Source organism: Vulpes lagopus, chromosome 4, assembly GCF_018345385.1.
Source record: "Vulpes lagopus strain Blue_001 chromosome 4, ASM1834538v1, whole genome shotgun sequence".
Classification (NCBI taxonomy): Eukaryota; Metazoa; Chordata; class Mammalia; order Carnivora; family Canidae; genus Vulpes; species Vulpes lagopus.
Genome location: NC_054827.1, coordinates 106,784,678 through 106,801,227, shown reverse-complemented (window position 1 = coordinate 106,801,227; position 16,550 = coordinate 106,784,678). Strand labels below are relative to the sequence as shown.

At 36.8% G+C, this 16,550-nt stretch overlaps 1 long non-coding RNA gene across 1 annotated transcript; it reads left to right on the top strand.

The window, feature by feature from the left end:
- Positions 1–4,148: 4,148 nt before the first annotated feature.
- On the top strand, positions 4,149–8,754 carry LOC121489650. The gene is made up of 3 exons (XR_005987383.1): positions 4,149–4,198; positions 5,298–5,467; positions 7,857–8,754. It is a non-coding gene; the product is annotated as an uncharacterized LOC121489650 (long non-coding RNA).
- The last annotated feature ends 7,796 nt before the right edge of the window (positions 8,755–16,550 follow it).

Below are 16,550 nucleotides of genomic sequence, written 5' to 3'. Positions count from 1 at the left end.
AGTGCTTCAGTGAACATGGGAGTGCTGATTTCAGTCTTTTAGATAAATATGCAGAAGTGGGATTGCTGGATCATATAGTAGCTCTGTTTTCAATTTTTTGAGGAACCTCTTTTTTTGAAGATTTTATTTATTTATTCATGAGAAACACACAGGGAGAGGCAGAGATATAGGCAGAGGGACAAGCAAGCTGATGAGGGACTTGATCCCCAGGACCCTGGGATTATGCCCTGAGGCAGAGGAAGAGGCTCAACTGCTGAGCCACTCAGGTGCCCCATACTGTTTTCCATAATGACTATACTAAATCTTGCAGCCCCACCAACAGGATACAAGTGTCCCAATTTCTCCATAGCCGCATCAGTATCTACTGCCTCCCCCCCCCCATTTTTTGGTAGTATCATTTTGACAGGTGTGAGATATATTATTGTGGTTTTGATTATCTTCTACTCTATTGAGGGATTTATCAGTTCTCTCTATAGCTCCATTAACTTCTGTTTCTTATATCTTCAGGCAAAGGCAATATTTTCTTCTTAGAATGACTTAATTACTTTGAAATTATCTTGACATGTTTTGGAGTGTCATGTTTGTTTCCATGTTTATTTAAATATATCTCAGTCCCTTCTATTGCTTGAAACCAACTAAGCACATACATTTTTAAATCTAGGTCTGATAATTGAAAACTCTTAGGTTGTTCTTTATACGGTTATTCTTGTTCTTAGTGTATTCTTACTTAATTTTGCGTTGACATTCTCTCCTCCAGAGAAGAATTGTACTCTCTTTTTTGCGGATACATGAAGCAGTAACAATCAAGGACAACTTTAATACAAATTCTTGGCTGAAGGGGTTTACTTCAGCAAAGTGTAACTCTGCCTCAAATTCCAATAAAGTCTGACTTAGGTTTACAAACCCTCACAGGAATTTTTCCCCTTTTTTACCCAACACCTACTTAGGATTTGGCAAATTTCTTGCTCTCCTCTTTGCTTTATGAGCTTTTCCCCTGTTCACCTAAACACTGGGGGAATAGGCCTTAGGAATCCCACATTTATACAGGCATTTTGTAGTTGATGGCTAATATTCAGGAAAACCTGGGCTTAGTCTCCTGTTGTCCATGCTGCATATTAGTGGAGATAAAAACTATGACTCATCAAGGTCAATGAATCCAGGATAAGAGCTAACTTCAGAAATTGCCAGCCCTTTGGATTTCTGCCTTTTCTACATATTTGGTTTTGAAGAATTGGGTTGGTTTTTTTCTTTTTTTTTTTTGCCTTCTTGCGAATAAAGTGCTTTGTTTAAATTATGAGCATATGCTTGTGCATGTGTGTGTTTATGTGTGTGTTACATACACATGTATGTCTCCATATTTTTTGGTTATTTTTCCACAATTTTTTAATTTTATTTTTTAATTTTTAAAATTAAAAAAATATTTATATATTTATTAGAGAGAGAGAGAGAGAGCACAGGTGGGAGGAGGGGCAGAGGGAGAGGAAAGAAGAGACTCTCAAGTAAACTCCCTGCTAAGTGAGGGGCCTAACATGGCTTAATCTCAAGACCCTGAGATCATGACCTGACCCACCCAGGCACTCTCATGATTTAATTTCAATTATATATCAAATTTTAATGTGTGTATGTGTATTTCTTTTAATACTATCTATTTTTTCATATTTAATTTATTCATGGCACATATTTAGATCATTATACTTTGCAGTATGAATTAAGATTGGATTATCAGACTCCTACATATTGTATTTCCTCTGTAAAATTGTCTTGGTTATATTTGGCCTCTGATTTTTCTTTTTCTTTTCTTTTTTTTTTTTTTTTTAAGATTTTATCTGTTCATGAGAGACACACAGAGAGAGACACAGAAACAAAGACTCTCCCTCTGGAGAAGCAGATTCCCTGTGAGGAGCCTCGTGCAGGACTCAATCTCAGGACTCCAGGATCATGACCTGAGCTAAAGGAAGACACTCAACCATTGAGCTACCCAGGTGCCCAGCCTTTGCTTTTTCATATCAATTTTAGGATCAGTTTGTCAAACCTCACAAAAATTTTGTTGTTATTTGATCAGTTTGTATATTATATAAGTTTGTATTGTATTGTATAAGTTTGTATTGTATAAGTGATATTGTATATCACTTGTATTTTAATCTTATCCACTATAATTTTTTCTAATATTTGTCAGTAGATTGTTTAACAATTTGCCATTAGATATAATATATAATATTTATTATTTATATATGATTTTATATATAAGATTTATATGTATATCATCTATATGATATATATATATACACATGTATATAATCAATAATCTCAATCTTTCAAATTTTTATAATTTATTTCTTTGTCTTACTGTACTATACTGGCTGGTAACAATATCTGTCTGTATTTGTATTCCTTATGGATTCTGAGGTGAGATTTTTAGATACCACATATCCCAAGTGTGAAAACTCATATACACACAAATACAAACTAAAAGGCCATAATAGGCCTAAAGAAATAATTTAGAATTATTGAACACCTGAAAAAATGAGGTACTCTAATTTTGTTTTTCATGCTATTAAAGACAATTCTAAAGTTCAATTCTTTAGTTTGATGATATCTGTACATTTTTTGATAGAAACATGTAATCAAGCTGCGTTTGAGATTTTCTGTTTGTCTTTGGTTTGAGAGCTTTTATTACAAAGTTCCTAGGTTTGGTTGTCTTTGAATTCATCCTGTTTTGTTTCCTGGAGTTGATTGAATCTACCACTTGAAGTCTTATGTCTATTTTAGAAATTTCTTGCCTGTTATCTATTAAATGCTACCTAATTATCCTCCATTTTCTTGGGTTCTTTAATTATATGTACACTAGAATTTTTTACTATGTCCCATATATTTTTAGTACTATTTTCTGTATGTTTCACTTTTTCTCTCTCTGTATTTCAATCTAATTTATCTACTGATTTATTTTCCAACTCACTAGTTCTTTGTTCTGCTGCTAAACCCACTTTCTGAGCTCTTAATTTCAGTAAATAATTTTCTCAGTTCTGAAATTTCTTTTGTATTCTTTTTATAGATTTCGGTTCCCTGGTAAAATTCTACATTTATTTCTCCACTTTCTTAACATATCTATTATAGTTCCTTTTTTAAAAAAATGTCTTTCTTGGGCAGCCCCGGGGGCTCAGCGGTTTAGCGCCACCTTCAGCCCGAGGTGTGATCCTGGAGACCTCTGATCGAGTCCCACGTCAGGCTCCCTGCTTCTCCCTCTGCCTCTCTCGTTCTCTCTGTCTCTCATGAATAAATAAATAAGATCTTAAAAAAAGTCTTTCCATGTCAGATGATTATAATCACTTTATCACTTATAAGTCTGTTTCTATTGTCTGTTTTGTTCAGTTGTTCCTATCATGCTTAGTAATATTTGATTGAATGCTAGGAATTGCTTATGAATTATTTTAGAGGTCTTGGATGATGTAAATTTCCTACATACAGAATTTAAACTTCCTGTTCAGCAGTTAGGTTATTGGACCATTATCATGATCCAATTATGGTCTGTTATGACCTAGGCCTGGTCTATTTTTGGTTTGATCTTAAATCTGGGTGATGCCCTGAGATTTTATTTTCACTCTAATACTTGATAGAAGTTGGTAAGCTAGTCTTGGAATGATAATCTAATAATTCTTCCTAGAATTACAAAGTCTCGTCATATTTGTATGATTGTGGTCTCTGTGGCTAAGATTCTTAATTATTTTATGGTGCCCTATGACTTCATGGACCATAAACTTAGTATGAAAAAATAGTAAACCTGGAAGCCATGAATAATGACCATGAATAAGTGACCTTAAAGTCTGAATACTTAGAATTTATGGAATAACAATGTAATTTAATGGTGAGGGAAGCAACCTAGTGACTATTCCTTATGTCCAGATTCACTAATTTTATCTCCCTTTGGCTAGTGGGTCTAGGGAATATGTAAATTATGTATATTAGTGTAACAATAGAGTAAAATAAATGAGCTAAGATCATAAAGCTTTGGGACAAGGCATATGTTCAATTTGATGGTTTTCCTCTGGCAAGATTTAGCATGTTCTCACTTGATATACATTTGCACATTTCTAAAGTTACTGGTTCATTTTTTGGAAAGCTTTCGGTGAAGATCCACTTCAGAATTTCTCAGTGGCATATAATCTGGATGTGACCTTCCACCAGCTGGACACTCAGAGAGGTATAAAGCACACTTGTGTTTGCCTTTTCTGTTTGTTTGTCTCTTATGTGTTTTAATGGTTTTTCCACAGGCGTGATCTAGGCAATCTTTCTCAGCCACAAATTTGCTGTTGTGTTTCTCCTATAATATGAATAATTTGACTTCAGGCATGCATGCAGTCTGGTTATGGTTAATTTCAGACTCTGACTATTGAGAAACCTCTGCCCTAGTGTGGCACAGAGTCTCTTCTCATGAATTCTCAGACACTTGTTTCACAGAAGGCAAAACTTCCAAGGGTTAGGACAAACCCTCAGCCAGATGGCTACAGAATTACGGGGAAGTTTAAATGATAGAGACCAACATGTATTCCAGGGGACAGCTATGGCTGGGCTGGTGTGTTAAGGTGGTGAGATACTTAGAAAATGAAATACGTCAGATCCCTGATTTTAACCAGCTGCTCACCATGTCCAGATGGACAGAAACGAGTTCAATTTCCCCCTTGTCTTCTGTGACAAACAATACCTTATTATAAATTAATGTTTATTCAGAAATGTGCATAACAGCTGTACGTTGCCTGCAATAGTATAAGCATATTTTAAAAAAGATAAGCATCCAAAAAAAATGCCTAATATGAAGTTTTCAAGAAGAAGGAATTGTCAGGCTCCACAAAGCAGAGACAATTCATTTTGCTTGTTTTGTCTCTTGTGTCTTTTCAAAAGATGATGCTAAATCCTTGTGTCTGTAGAGGGATTTTTGCTGCTACTGTTTGCTTATAATCTTACTCCCAAAGAAGTTTTATTCACTTTGTTTTGGAGGGCATAGTTTGCAACAAGTCATAAGGAAGAAACTCACAGAGGTGTTTTGTTTTGTTTTCTTTCTTTTTTTTTTTTTTTTAAATGAATGCTCATGTCTTGTCAATTTCCAAACTCCTTCATTATTGGTGCTCGGAAAACCAGTCTCAAGAACAAATGAATCAAAGTAAGTTTTCTTGTTCTTGAGAAAACAAACTTACCTATTATGCTATACTTCAAACTTCCATTTTTTATTTTAAAACCCTCTGGGATGACATCGTGTTGGAAAGAAACTGAGAGTTTAATTTCTATTTCAAATTTGCATGTAGTGTGTTGAGAATAGACTTATCCTTTTGAATCACTTTCTTCTTGGATCTGTCTGGAAGAAATGGACATGAGGCACTTGATGACTTTCAGATGCACTGCTTGACTTTCCAAGACAATTGCACTGGCTAGAGAGAACTTATGGATTCTCTTTTCCATGGATTCTCAATCCAAGGTAATTGTTTGCTTCCTTTTAGCTCTTTATTTTAATTCCAGAGAAGCTACAGTTGAGAAACTCAATCCATGTAATGGCTCTGAAAGAGGTCACCCTGCCCATTTTGTTTTTAAAATAGATGTCCTCTCACCACCTTAATGTGGGACTGAAATGTCCTTGGTTTAAGGAGATAATTCCTTTAGGGATAAAAATTCTAACTTATCTTGTTGGCTCATCTACCTACCCATTGAAAATCAGATGCATTTTCTTCTCTCTCCCCACAGTAGGCAGGAGTTATGAATCCTCTCGAAGTTATTTTATGCACACCAAGTACAGAATCCCTGATTTAGAGATATATAAGTAGATATCCAAAGCCCAGTCTTTGCAGTTAGACAGACTTGATGCTGAAACTCAGTTCTGCCACTTAATAACTGTGGGAATTTAGACAAAATACTTAAAATCATAGCACATCAGTTTCCTCATCAATAAAATGAATATTACAGCACATACCTAATGGATTAGTTATGGTGGATATCAAAGTGCTATATAAACCATGAGAAAAAAATCCAGAAAAAAATCACAACTCATAATACTGTTCTATAACTCACAAAACAGATAAAATGTCTTAAACAATAATGTGCAACAAAAAGTATTAAAATTCAAGTTGTTCAAATACTAGGTCCTTCAGACCAGTGTGTTCTGGTCTGACCACAAAAAAGTGCTTTCCCAGTAACTCAGTATGGGCCTATGTGTTCCAAAGATAAGATCACTGGCAGTGCCAGAAATTGGTTTAATTTATAGGTTCTGATCAGTCTCTGCCCCGGCTTGATTAATAACTATCTTAAAATCAGTCTATAACTTCCCCTTCCCAATTCCCCATTTTGAGATACTACTGATTCTTTTCATGACTCATGGATTTTCCTAGTGGTCTTCGTGTGTTTGCTTCAATAACTACTGAGAGCCCCCAGAGTACTAATATTGTCTTTTTTACTTGCTTTTTGAAGCATTTTTCTTCCAAAACCCAGTTTTAATTTGGGGACAAGTGTTCCTCCAAAGTGTGTTGAGTTTGTTTACTATTCTCACTCATAGAGCCACTTCCAGGTAAGAAAGGTAGAGCAAGGCTGAGTGAGTTATCAGCAGCCCTTTCCTGTGAGTTATAGATATATTTTGCCTGTGTCTCTTGAGCTGTTGGTGTTTTTATTTCTAGACACTTCTTATACTTTAGGGAAATTAACCCATTACCTACGATACGAGTTGAAAATATTTGTTTCCCAGTTGGTCATTTGTCTTTTGACTCCCCTTACAGATTTTTACATGTTTCTTTTGGTTTGTCATTCAGAAGAACTTACTATCATGTGGACAAATTTGCCAATCTTTTAATCGTTTCTGCGTTTTGAGTTGGATTTATAAAGGTCTTTCCCATCAAAGATAAACTTAAAGTTTGTTGGGAAAGAACAGGCAATCAAAAGTGGCATGGAATGTTTTTCAAAAAATAAGAACAAACAGTAGAGTCTAGCTCCTATCAGATATGAAAGTAATTTTGAAGGTGTGGTAATGGCATAGGAAGTCATAGGTGGAATGGAAAAAACTAGAATACAATAGGAAACAAAAAGCAAAAACTTGTAAGAATTTACTATTTAATACAGGTAGCATCTCAAATGAGTAGGGAAATTGTGGGCTGTATACAGACTGGAACTGAAAGAACTGAATCGTCATCGGCAAAAAAAGTAAAGATGAAACTTTACTCTGGATAAATTTTGAAGTGGATCAAAGATTTAAGTGTGAAATCCATAACAATTAAGTAATGAAATCCATAACAATTCTAGGAGAAAAGAGAGGAGAAATCTTTTAGAGGTTTGATATTTTTACCTGGCACACTGGGTATTTGCTCCTTTCCTTACCAGCATGATTTCATTTGTATAAAACATCTCACAAATATTTAGATACGGGGAGTCCATGAGTGGTTGCCTGGCCCTGGTGGGGTGAGGGACAGGGATCCACTAACCATAAAAGGGCACAGGTGATCTTTGGGGTCTAATGGAAATATCCTAAAACTAGTCTGTGGTGATGTTACAATGATTGAATGTACAATTTAAAATGGATGAATTCTACATTATGCAAATTAGACTTCAATGAAGCTGTTACAATCTGGCTTAGTGATCACCATCCCTGGGCAGAATAAGCCCCAGTGCGCCTTCACACCAAGGTCTACCTATTCGTCAAATGGTCAATTCTTCACCCCAAGAATAGGATTTGTTAAGAATGGAGGTGACTCTGAGGCATAAAGGGGACAGGACTATAAGAAAGGGAAGGTTTTCTTCTGAAGGTCTAATTTCCTTCCATCTGTTATCTGATTCCAGCAGGTTCTGACAACCTTTAATGAAAATGGTGTCCTCACTTGCTTCCACAGATGGTGACCAGAACGGCCTGCCTCATTGCTGAACAATAGCCAACATCCTTCACTGACCTCAGCCCATTTGTTGCTTCTCTCACTTAATTGGCTTTACATGGAAGTGCTTCAGCTGAAAGCATGTCATTTTTTTACAGAACTGTGCCAGAAAACAATTAATTTCAAATACGCAGCTTTTATTTTTGATGCTGCAGTTCCTGTCTGAGGCAACATTTATTTATGTTCCTGTCTGAGGAAGATAACACACCAGCTGAAGGAACAAGCAAATGCAGACCCCGGGGAATAGCATTGTTGTTGGTCGAACCCTCCTGGATTTTGCATCCTGCAGCTGGGGCTGCCTTTGCAAAATGGTAGCACTGTACCCGGGAACTGGCGCTCTTCTTTCTTTCTTTTTTTTTTCAAATATAATTTATTAGCTAGTTCATAATCTGGCTAGAACCCGAACAACTGTGGGAATGTTCCCATGAAATCCTACATGCAAAGGGATATTATTCGAATTCCGTGGGGGATTTTCATGCCCATCTCAACCCCAGCTCTGTGGGGGGGGGGGGGGGGGAAGTAGGAGAAAAAAGAAAAAGCATGCTATTTATTCTGTTTATGTCCCTCAGGAGCCTACTAATGTTTCATTTACCCTATATGTTTCTAAATCTATGTTTTAGTATGCTCTACTTGGGTTCTGTTGCTTTTACTTAAACTTGCAAGGACACTGCAGAGATGGTCCCAGAAGGACAACCATACAGCAGGGTAGGAGCCCAGGCACTTGTCATATTCCAGATCCCCTCTGAGTGGTGGATGAAGGCAGCTTCAAGATGATCCCTATTCGGCAGGCAGCATGATCTGTTGCTGTCTCACTCTCCATGGCTTGTGTGTGAGCTGGTAGCTTAAGAATTAAGAAGGAGCAAAAGGTTAATTTGCTTCCATGACTTGTCTCTCAAACATGCCAAATAAAGAGCTTCACAACTACTTCTGCTTGGAACTGAACAACTCACCTGTCTCTTTGACCAAGGTCCCCTGTCCTGGTCATCTAATTTAAAACTTTCCCTTTGGTGCAGGTGAAGCCCGCTGTTGTGATTTGGCAAAAACAAGTGATGTAGCTTGTGTTAAAGATCCTTCCTATTTTCTTAAGAAGCATTTGGTGCTACTAAAAATTACCAACTGTTTGTTTGCCAGTGACATCAAGCAGGGAAATAGGAAACACTGATCATTCTTGTTTCCTTGAGCAGTCCAATCCCATGTCAACAAATGGGTTACCTCCTTCCCTCCCTCCCCAGGCTCCTCCCTCCATTCTGCCCTTAGATAAACATAAAGAATTTAAAAAATCACAACCAATGAAAAGACGACTTATGAGAGCAATATATAAGTAAGGTCCCAATACAGGCAACCTCAGTGACACTTACATTGTTGTTCAAGTTGAACTGAAAATTTGGCTTTGAGCTTCCTAGCGGTCAAAGCAAAATAGAATCATCTTCAGTTGTGTGAGTCCCTCTGACCACACAGAGAACATATACCAGTTTCCCTAGAAAAGTAACATATTCTTGGCATTTGTTCTGAGAGCTACCATCTGTTGCTCTACATAATATATGAGCCAAGCATCATGATGTATGCAAAGCAATAGCTTTATTATAAAATTGATCCTGGTTCTAATAACTCCAATTCTGTAGCATTTCCAGGGAACACTGAGGCATGCTTTAAATGTGTGATTTAGTAAAAGGAGTCCTGAGAGCCTAGACTGTTTCTACAAATTAACCTAGCTTTCTGGTTCTCTCTCTTAATCTATAGATGAAGCATGAACTATGCTGAGAAATGGATTATCTGATTGATTTTCAAACCATTCAGTATGAATATCAGTTACCTTGACAAGATTTTTTATGTAAATTGGGCAGCAGATAGCTGGGAGCTATGTCTTTTGTCAAATATGGTCATAGTGTATTCTTTTTCCTCCCCAAACTCCTAAAAACTCACAAGACTGAAACCTGAGAAAGTGCTCAAGGATTCTTGAGTGGTAAGGGTTGAGATTCATTGAATGTAGAAAAAATGGGGAGGTGATGGAACCTTTGGGTATCTTCTCTGAACGTTGATTGCCTCTTTTTGACAAATGAAGTAGTCTAGCTCTGCGATGCTGTCCATTCATTTTGTTGGAGGGCTTTGCTTTTTGCCATTTCAGATTCTGGGTGAACCATCCACATTCATTAAGCTTGCTAGGATTTGGACAAAATGGATAAATAATGCCATCTCATTTCACAAAGATCTGGTATCACAACTTCAGTTTATCTAGAAAACCCAGGCCAATATCTACTTTTCTTCTGTAAGACATAGGGGCCCATCCAGCCTGTTTGCTAATAGTGGATCATTTAGCTTTCCATCAACAACCAATGTTGGCAAATGATTAAAGGAGTTCACTTGAAGAATTATCACCAATAATCAGTTTTCAGGAAGCTAAGAGGTTTCTAAATATGGTCATGAATTAAAACTCATGTTCCTTTGTCTTACTATGAACTTTACTCAAAAGTGGAAACTGCTCTCCAATCTCTTGGTACATAGTAGAGGGTCTCTTATCCCTAGCTCCTAAGCATGGAATCAGTGGTGTTCTAGACAGATTAATGAGCATCAGAACTGAAGACCCGTCCAATATGAGTTAGCAGAGCATGGGAGTGAAGATGCAGTGAAAACTCCTAGAGACAAAGGGGTATATAGTTAAAACATACTTTGTACTGTTAAATAATTTCAGGCTTACAGAAAAATTACAAGAATAGTACTATGGGGATCCCTGGGTAGCTCAGCGGTATGGCGCCTCCTTTGGCCCAGGGCGATCTTGGAATCCCAGGATCAAGTCCCGCATAGGGCTCCCTGCATGGAGCCTGCTTCTCCCTCTGCCTGTGTCTCTGCCTCTCTCTTTCTCTGTGTCTCTCATGAATAAATAAATAAAATATTTAAAAAGAATAATACTATGAAGTCATGATTATTCTTTACATTCCCCAGTTGTTAAAATTGAAGCATATTTTCTTTTTCATTTTTTGCTACATCTTGTGTTTTCTTTCTTTCTTTCTTTCTTTCTTTCTTTCTTTCTTTCTTTCTTTCTTTCTTTCTTTCTTTCTTTTCTTTCTTCTTTCTTTCTTCTTTCTTTCTTTCTTTCTTTTTCTTTCTTTTCTTTCTTTCTTTCTTTCTTTCTTTCTTTCTTTCTTTCTTTCTTTCTTTCTTTCTTTCTTTCTTTCTTTCTTTCTTTTCCTCCCCCACCCTATACCTCCTACTTCTTCTTCTTATTTTTTGAAGACTTATTTTTTTTTCAGAGCACTTCTTTGTTCATAGCAAATTTGAGGGAAATGTATAGAAATTTCCATTTACCCCCTACCCCCAATACATACATAGTCTTCCAAACTATCATTTCTCACCAGAGTGGTACCTTTATTTCAATTGGTGAACCTGCATTGACCGATCGTAATCCCCCAAAGTCCAAAGTTGCCATTATGGTTTACTTTTGGTGTTGGACATTCTATGGGTTTGGATAAACGCATAATGACATGTGTTCATTATCATGGTATCAAACAGAGCCCTTTGATTGCTCTAAAAATACTCCGTGCTCTGCCTATTCATTGCTCTCAACCCTTCAGTCCCTGGAAATCACTGATCTTTTAATTGTTTCCATAGTTTGCCTTTTTCAGAATGTCATATAGTTGAAATTATACAATATGTAGACTTTTCGGATTGACTTCTTTGACTTTTTAATAATGTGATTAAGATTCCTCCATATCTTTTCATGACTTGATGGCTCATTTCTTTTTAGTACTGAATAACACTCCATTGTCTGGATGTACCATGGTTTATCCACTCATCTACAGAAGGACATCTTAGTTGCTCCAAGTTTTGGCAATTATGATAATGCTGCTATAAACATCTCTGTGCAAGTTTTTGTGTGGACATAAGTCTTCAGCCCCTTTGGGTAAATACCAGAGTGTGATTCCTGGATAGTATGATAAGAATATGTTTAGTTCTGTGAGAAACCATCAGACTGTCTTCCAAAGCAGCTGTACCATTTTGCATTCCCACCAGCAATGAATGAGAGTTCCTGCTGTTTTACAATTTCAATAGCATTTGGTGTTGTCAGGGTGCCAAATTTTGGCCATGTTAGTTTAGTGGTATCTCATTTTGTTTTAATTTTCTTTTCCCTGATGAAATATGACTTCAGGCATATTTTCAGATGCTTATTTGTCCTCTGCATCTTCTTTGGCGAGGTATTTGTTAAGGTCTTTGGCCAGTTTTTTAATCAGGTTGTTTATATTCTTACTGATGAGTTTTAAGATTCTTTATATATTTTGGATACTAGTTTTCTATCAGATATACCTTTTGTAAACACTTTCTCCCAGTCTGTGGCTTGTCTTCTCATCCTCTTGACATTTTTCACAGAGCAGGAGTGTTTAATTTAATGAAGACCAACTTATCAATTATTTCTTTCACAGATCTTATCTTTGGCATTGCATCTGAGAAGGTATGACCTTATTGAAGATCATCCAAATTTTTCTTTTATCTTCTGGGAGTTTTATTGTTTTGTGATATGCACATTATTTGTTTTATGAACCATTTAAAAGTAAGTTGCAAATACTATGCCCTTTTTCTCTTAAGTGCTTTACTGTGTATATCCTAGGAATGAGAACATTTTCCTATAGGACAACAGTACAATGATCAAAATCAAGAAATTAATATTGATGCTATTGTATCATCTATGAAACTTATTCATTTTTAATGTCTTCTGTGATAACCTTTAGAGCAAAACAAAAGGAGGGAAGAGGCAGAAGCAGAAGTAAAGGAGGGAGGGAGAGAGAGAGAGGAGAAAATTTTTGGTTCAAGAAGCATCCTAGGACCAGACATTGTGTTTAGTTGTTATGCCTTTTTATAAATCTCCTTTAATCTAGAATGGTTCCTCAGGCTGTCTTTGTGATCCATAATCTTGAATTTTTGAAGAATAGAGCAGTTATTCTACATAATATCCCTCTGTTTAGATTTGTTTTGTGTTTTCTCAAGATTAGATTGAGGTAAAAAGTTTTGGCAGAACTCCACAAAAGTGGTGCATGCTTCTCACCAGGAGGTACATAACGTTAGTGTGTCCCGCTGCTAGTGAAGCTAATTTTGATCACATTTAAAGTGGTGTGTATGTTTCTTTATTATTCTCTTTGAGTTTCCCTTCTGTCTGTGACAAGACCATCTTATATGGGAGTCCTGGAATGTCCTTCTCTCTCATTCTCCCTCACATTCCTGAGAGTAACTCATAAGATAAACAAAATTTTCTCTTGGTAACATAATTTTCTCAAAACAAGATTTTGATGAGTTATGACAGTCAAAGAAACTAAGGAGATTTTGGAAAGAGTCTAATGGCCATGTAGTAAAAACAGACAGGATACTTGATAGCAATATGAAAACCTCATGGACAACCCTGAAAACAAATATAGAGATGAATGTCCCAACAAACCCCAAAATATAGGCTGGTAGAACAAACCATCAACAGCCACAGGGGCCACATCCATATGTGGGTAAAAGCAGAGTGATACAGAGGCTATCTGATGGATTCGAGTCAGCGGAACTTAAAAACAGGCAACAGGTATTTTCTGGAATGAGAACAGGCAAATTTGGGAACATCTTAAATTGGAATGTTACCAATGTATCAGAATAATGTTAGATGCTACTCAGTAAAGGGACTTGAGTACAAGATAAAAAGGAAATATCTGTCATATTTTTGCAACTTTTCTGTGAATCTAAAATTATTTTAGAACAGAAGTTTTTAAAAATATATGAAGGTGACCTACAGAAAAGTGTGACGGTCTAATCCCATACAAAGTCACTATAAGAAAACAGAGTATGAGGAGCAGAAAAATTTCCCTATGGATGGTGGGATACCAGAAAGTCATAGTCATAAAAGGGTCAAAACTCTAATGATTGTTTAAAAGTAAGTCAGAAGAAATATAAAATGGTTCAAGACATAAAACAACAACATCAATCATGTTTTTTGTTTGTTTGTTTTAGAACTCAGAAATGAGGTGACAAGACTCCAGAAAGAACTAGAAATCAATAAAAAAGTCATCTTTGGAACTAATGGCTAAGGTAGAAGAGATACAAGAATGAAGACACACACAACAAATAAAGCCATAAAAGAATTAGGTAAAAGAAGGAAAATTTTGAAAACAAAAAGAGTGAAGGCGATGGAATTTGAGAGAAAGTGGTACATGGAGAAGACAGGCAAAGAAGTTCCAACTTGGGGATAATAGAAATTCTCAAAGGGAAGGAGAAAACAAAGCAAGGTAACAGAACAAATACTAAAAATTATAATTCAAGAAAATTTGTGTGAAATTGAGAAAAAAATGAAACTAGATATTGTAAGTGCAGGTGGTTAATTTTGGAGGAGAAGAGGGGTCTTGTTGAGATTTAGCAGGCAGAGGCTTCTGGGTTGAGTGGAAAAGCTCTATTTATTGACTTGGGTTGTGGTTAGAAGGGTATTTGCCTTGTAATAATTCACTAAGCTTTTAAAAAATAGATACTTATTATCTTTGGAAGAGAATAGTGGTTGAAAGGCAGCATGGGAGACTTCAGCATGGGTTGGTAACAATATGTTTTGTGGGAAGTCATGGTGCTGGGCAGGTGTTTGCACTTTCCTAAATGTAAACTAGTTCACTTAATAAAACTTGTAAAATCGAATCATAAAATTATTTTAAGGAAGAGAATGCCCTACCACAGGTGAGGATGGGGAGGTACAAACAGAATTCCATCTTGCCACACGGCTGTGTGTGTGTGTGTGTGTGTGTGTGTGTGTGTGTGTGTTTGCTACCATGGACATATAGAATTCAGTAGAGCACCATATAGGATGCCAACTGTCCCTGTTTGCTTGGGACTCAGGGGTTTCCCGGGGTGTAAAACTTTCATTGCTGGAATCCAGACAACCCCCAGTAAACCAGGAGTGCTGTTCACCCTACCTCTAGTATATGTACAATTGGGGCTGTGAAAGACAGACGAAGCTGCAAAAATGCTTGCTGGTGAGGCTGCATTGAGGCTGCGGTGGCAGCTGAACCTAATTACATTTCATTGACCCTAGGTGGTGTATCACCCAAAGGCAAAAATGTGTCTTCTGTTACTTGTAGTAGACTCTTTACAATAAAGTTGCTTTGTACTATGTAGTGGCAACTCTGCTCTAGCAAAGTCATCTTCTTGGGTGTATAAAATCTGGATGAAGCTCCAGAGAGCTGCTGGTGCTGAGAACAAGGTAAACATGAAGATACAGGACACACTGAGGCTGAAAAGTTGAAAATGAAAGCACATCTCCTCATCCCATGGCCTATATGTATCCCTGCATCTTTCTTATGGAAGGGAATATGCATGCATGGTCCCCCTCTACAATTCTAAGGAAGTTGCTTAATACAGAAGCCATAAAATAAAAATGTATTTTTAAAAATAAACACATTAATGATAAGCCATTTTTTCTGAATTTAAAGTATTTTTCACAAGTTTACTGGAGTAAAAGACTTCCGTTTTGGATTGGTTGTAAGGAATGAAATGAAGGCTGTATTGGATGGGGTTTATTTTAGCCTCTTGCTATTTCAAGTGTGGTCTGTGAAATGGTAGCATCACAGGTAAAAAAATGAAAAATCCTTCACATCTACTAGATCAGAATTTGTGTTTTAACAAGACCCTTGGGTGATTTGAGTGCATGTTAAGGATCGAGAAGCACTACTCCAAACAACCAGACCAGTATGTGGTTTGCACGTGCATTTTTGGTTTACCTCATTACAAGTATCCACTTAGTTGTGATGTGGAACAGACATACTTATTACTTCTTAGGTCAACCTTGCTATTTAGCAAGATATCTCTCTTTATACTCATTGCTCTAGTACAATGCTTCTCAAAAAGTGGTTCTTTTTTAAAAAATATTTTATTTATTTATTCATGAGAGACAGACAGAGAGGTAGAGACATATGCAGAGGGAGAAGCAGGTTCCCTGCGGAGAACCTGATGCGGGACTCGATCCCAGGACCCTGGGATCATGACCTGAGCCAAAGCAGATGCTCAACCACTGAGCCACCCGGGTGCCCATCAGAGTGGTTCTTGGGCCCAAACAGCAAGAGCCCCTAGGAATCTGTTAGAGACCTAAATCCTCTGAATGCATTCCAGACCTACCGAATCAGAAACTCTGGGGTTGGAGCCCAACAATCTGTTTCAACAAAACTTCCTGATAATTCTGGTGGCTTCTAAAGTTTGAGACCTGCTACAATAGTTCTTAGCTGCTCCAATAGGCAGTCTATCTTGTCACTACAAAACAATGCACCAGAACTTAAAGGGGTAGAAATTGAATGAGTAAGGGGGAATTGGTAATTACATGGTTCACTTACATTCTTGTCTTAAAATTAATTGCAAAATTGACAGGTTCAATAATTTTTAAAAATCCTTCTGCAAAACACTTGGCCAACACCTAGATTTTCATTTTTAATTATGATATCCTTCCTGATCAGGGAGACAGCCTTTGGTGGGTGCCACAGAAATTACCATAAACATTGCTTACTACAACCAAGTGAGAAGAATCTGTGCAGTCAATAATCCACTTTAAATCAATGTAATGTTCTAACGAATAATTTGAATGATTCACAAAGGATGTTTCAAAAAAGTTGCCATTTTTTCAGATTGAGCCCTCTGAATTTCATTCCCTAGTCAAATACAGAG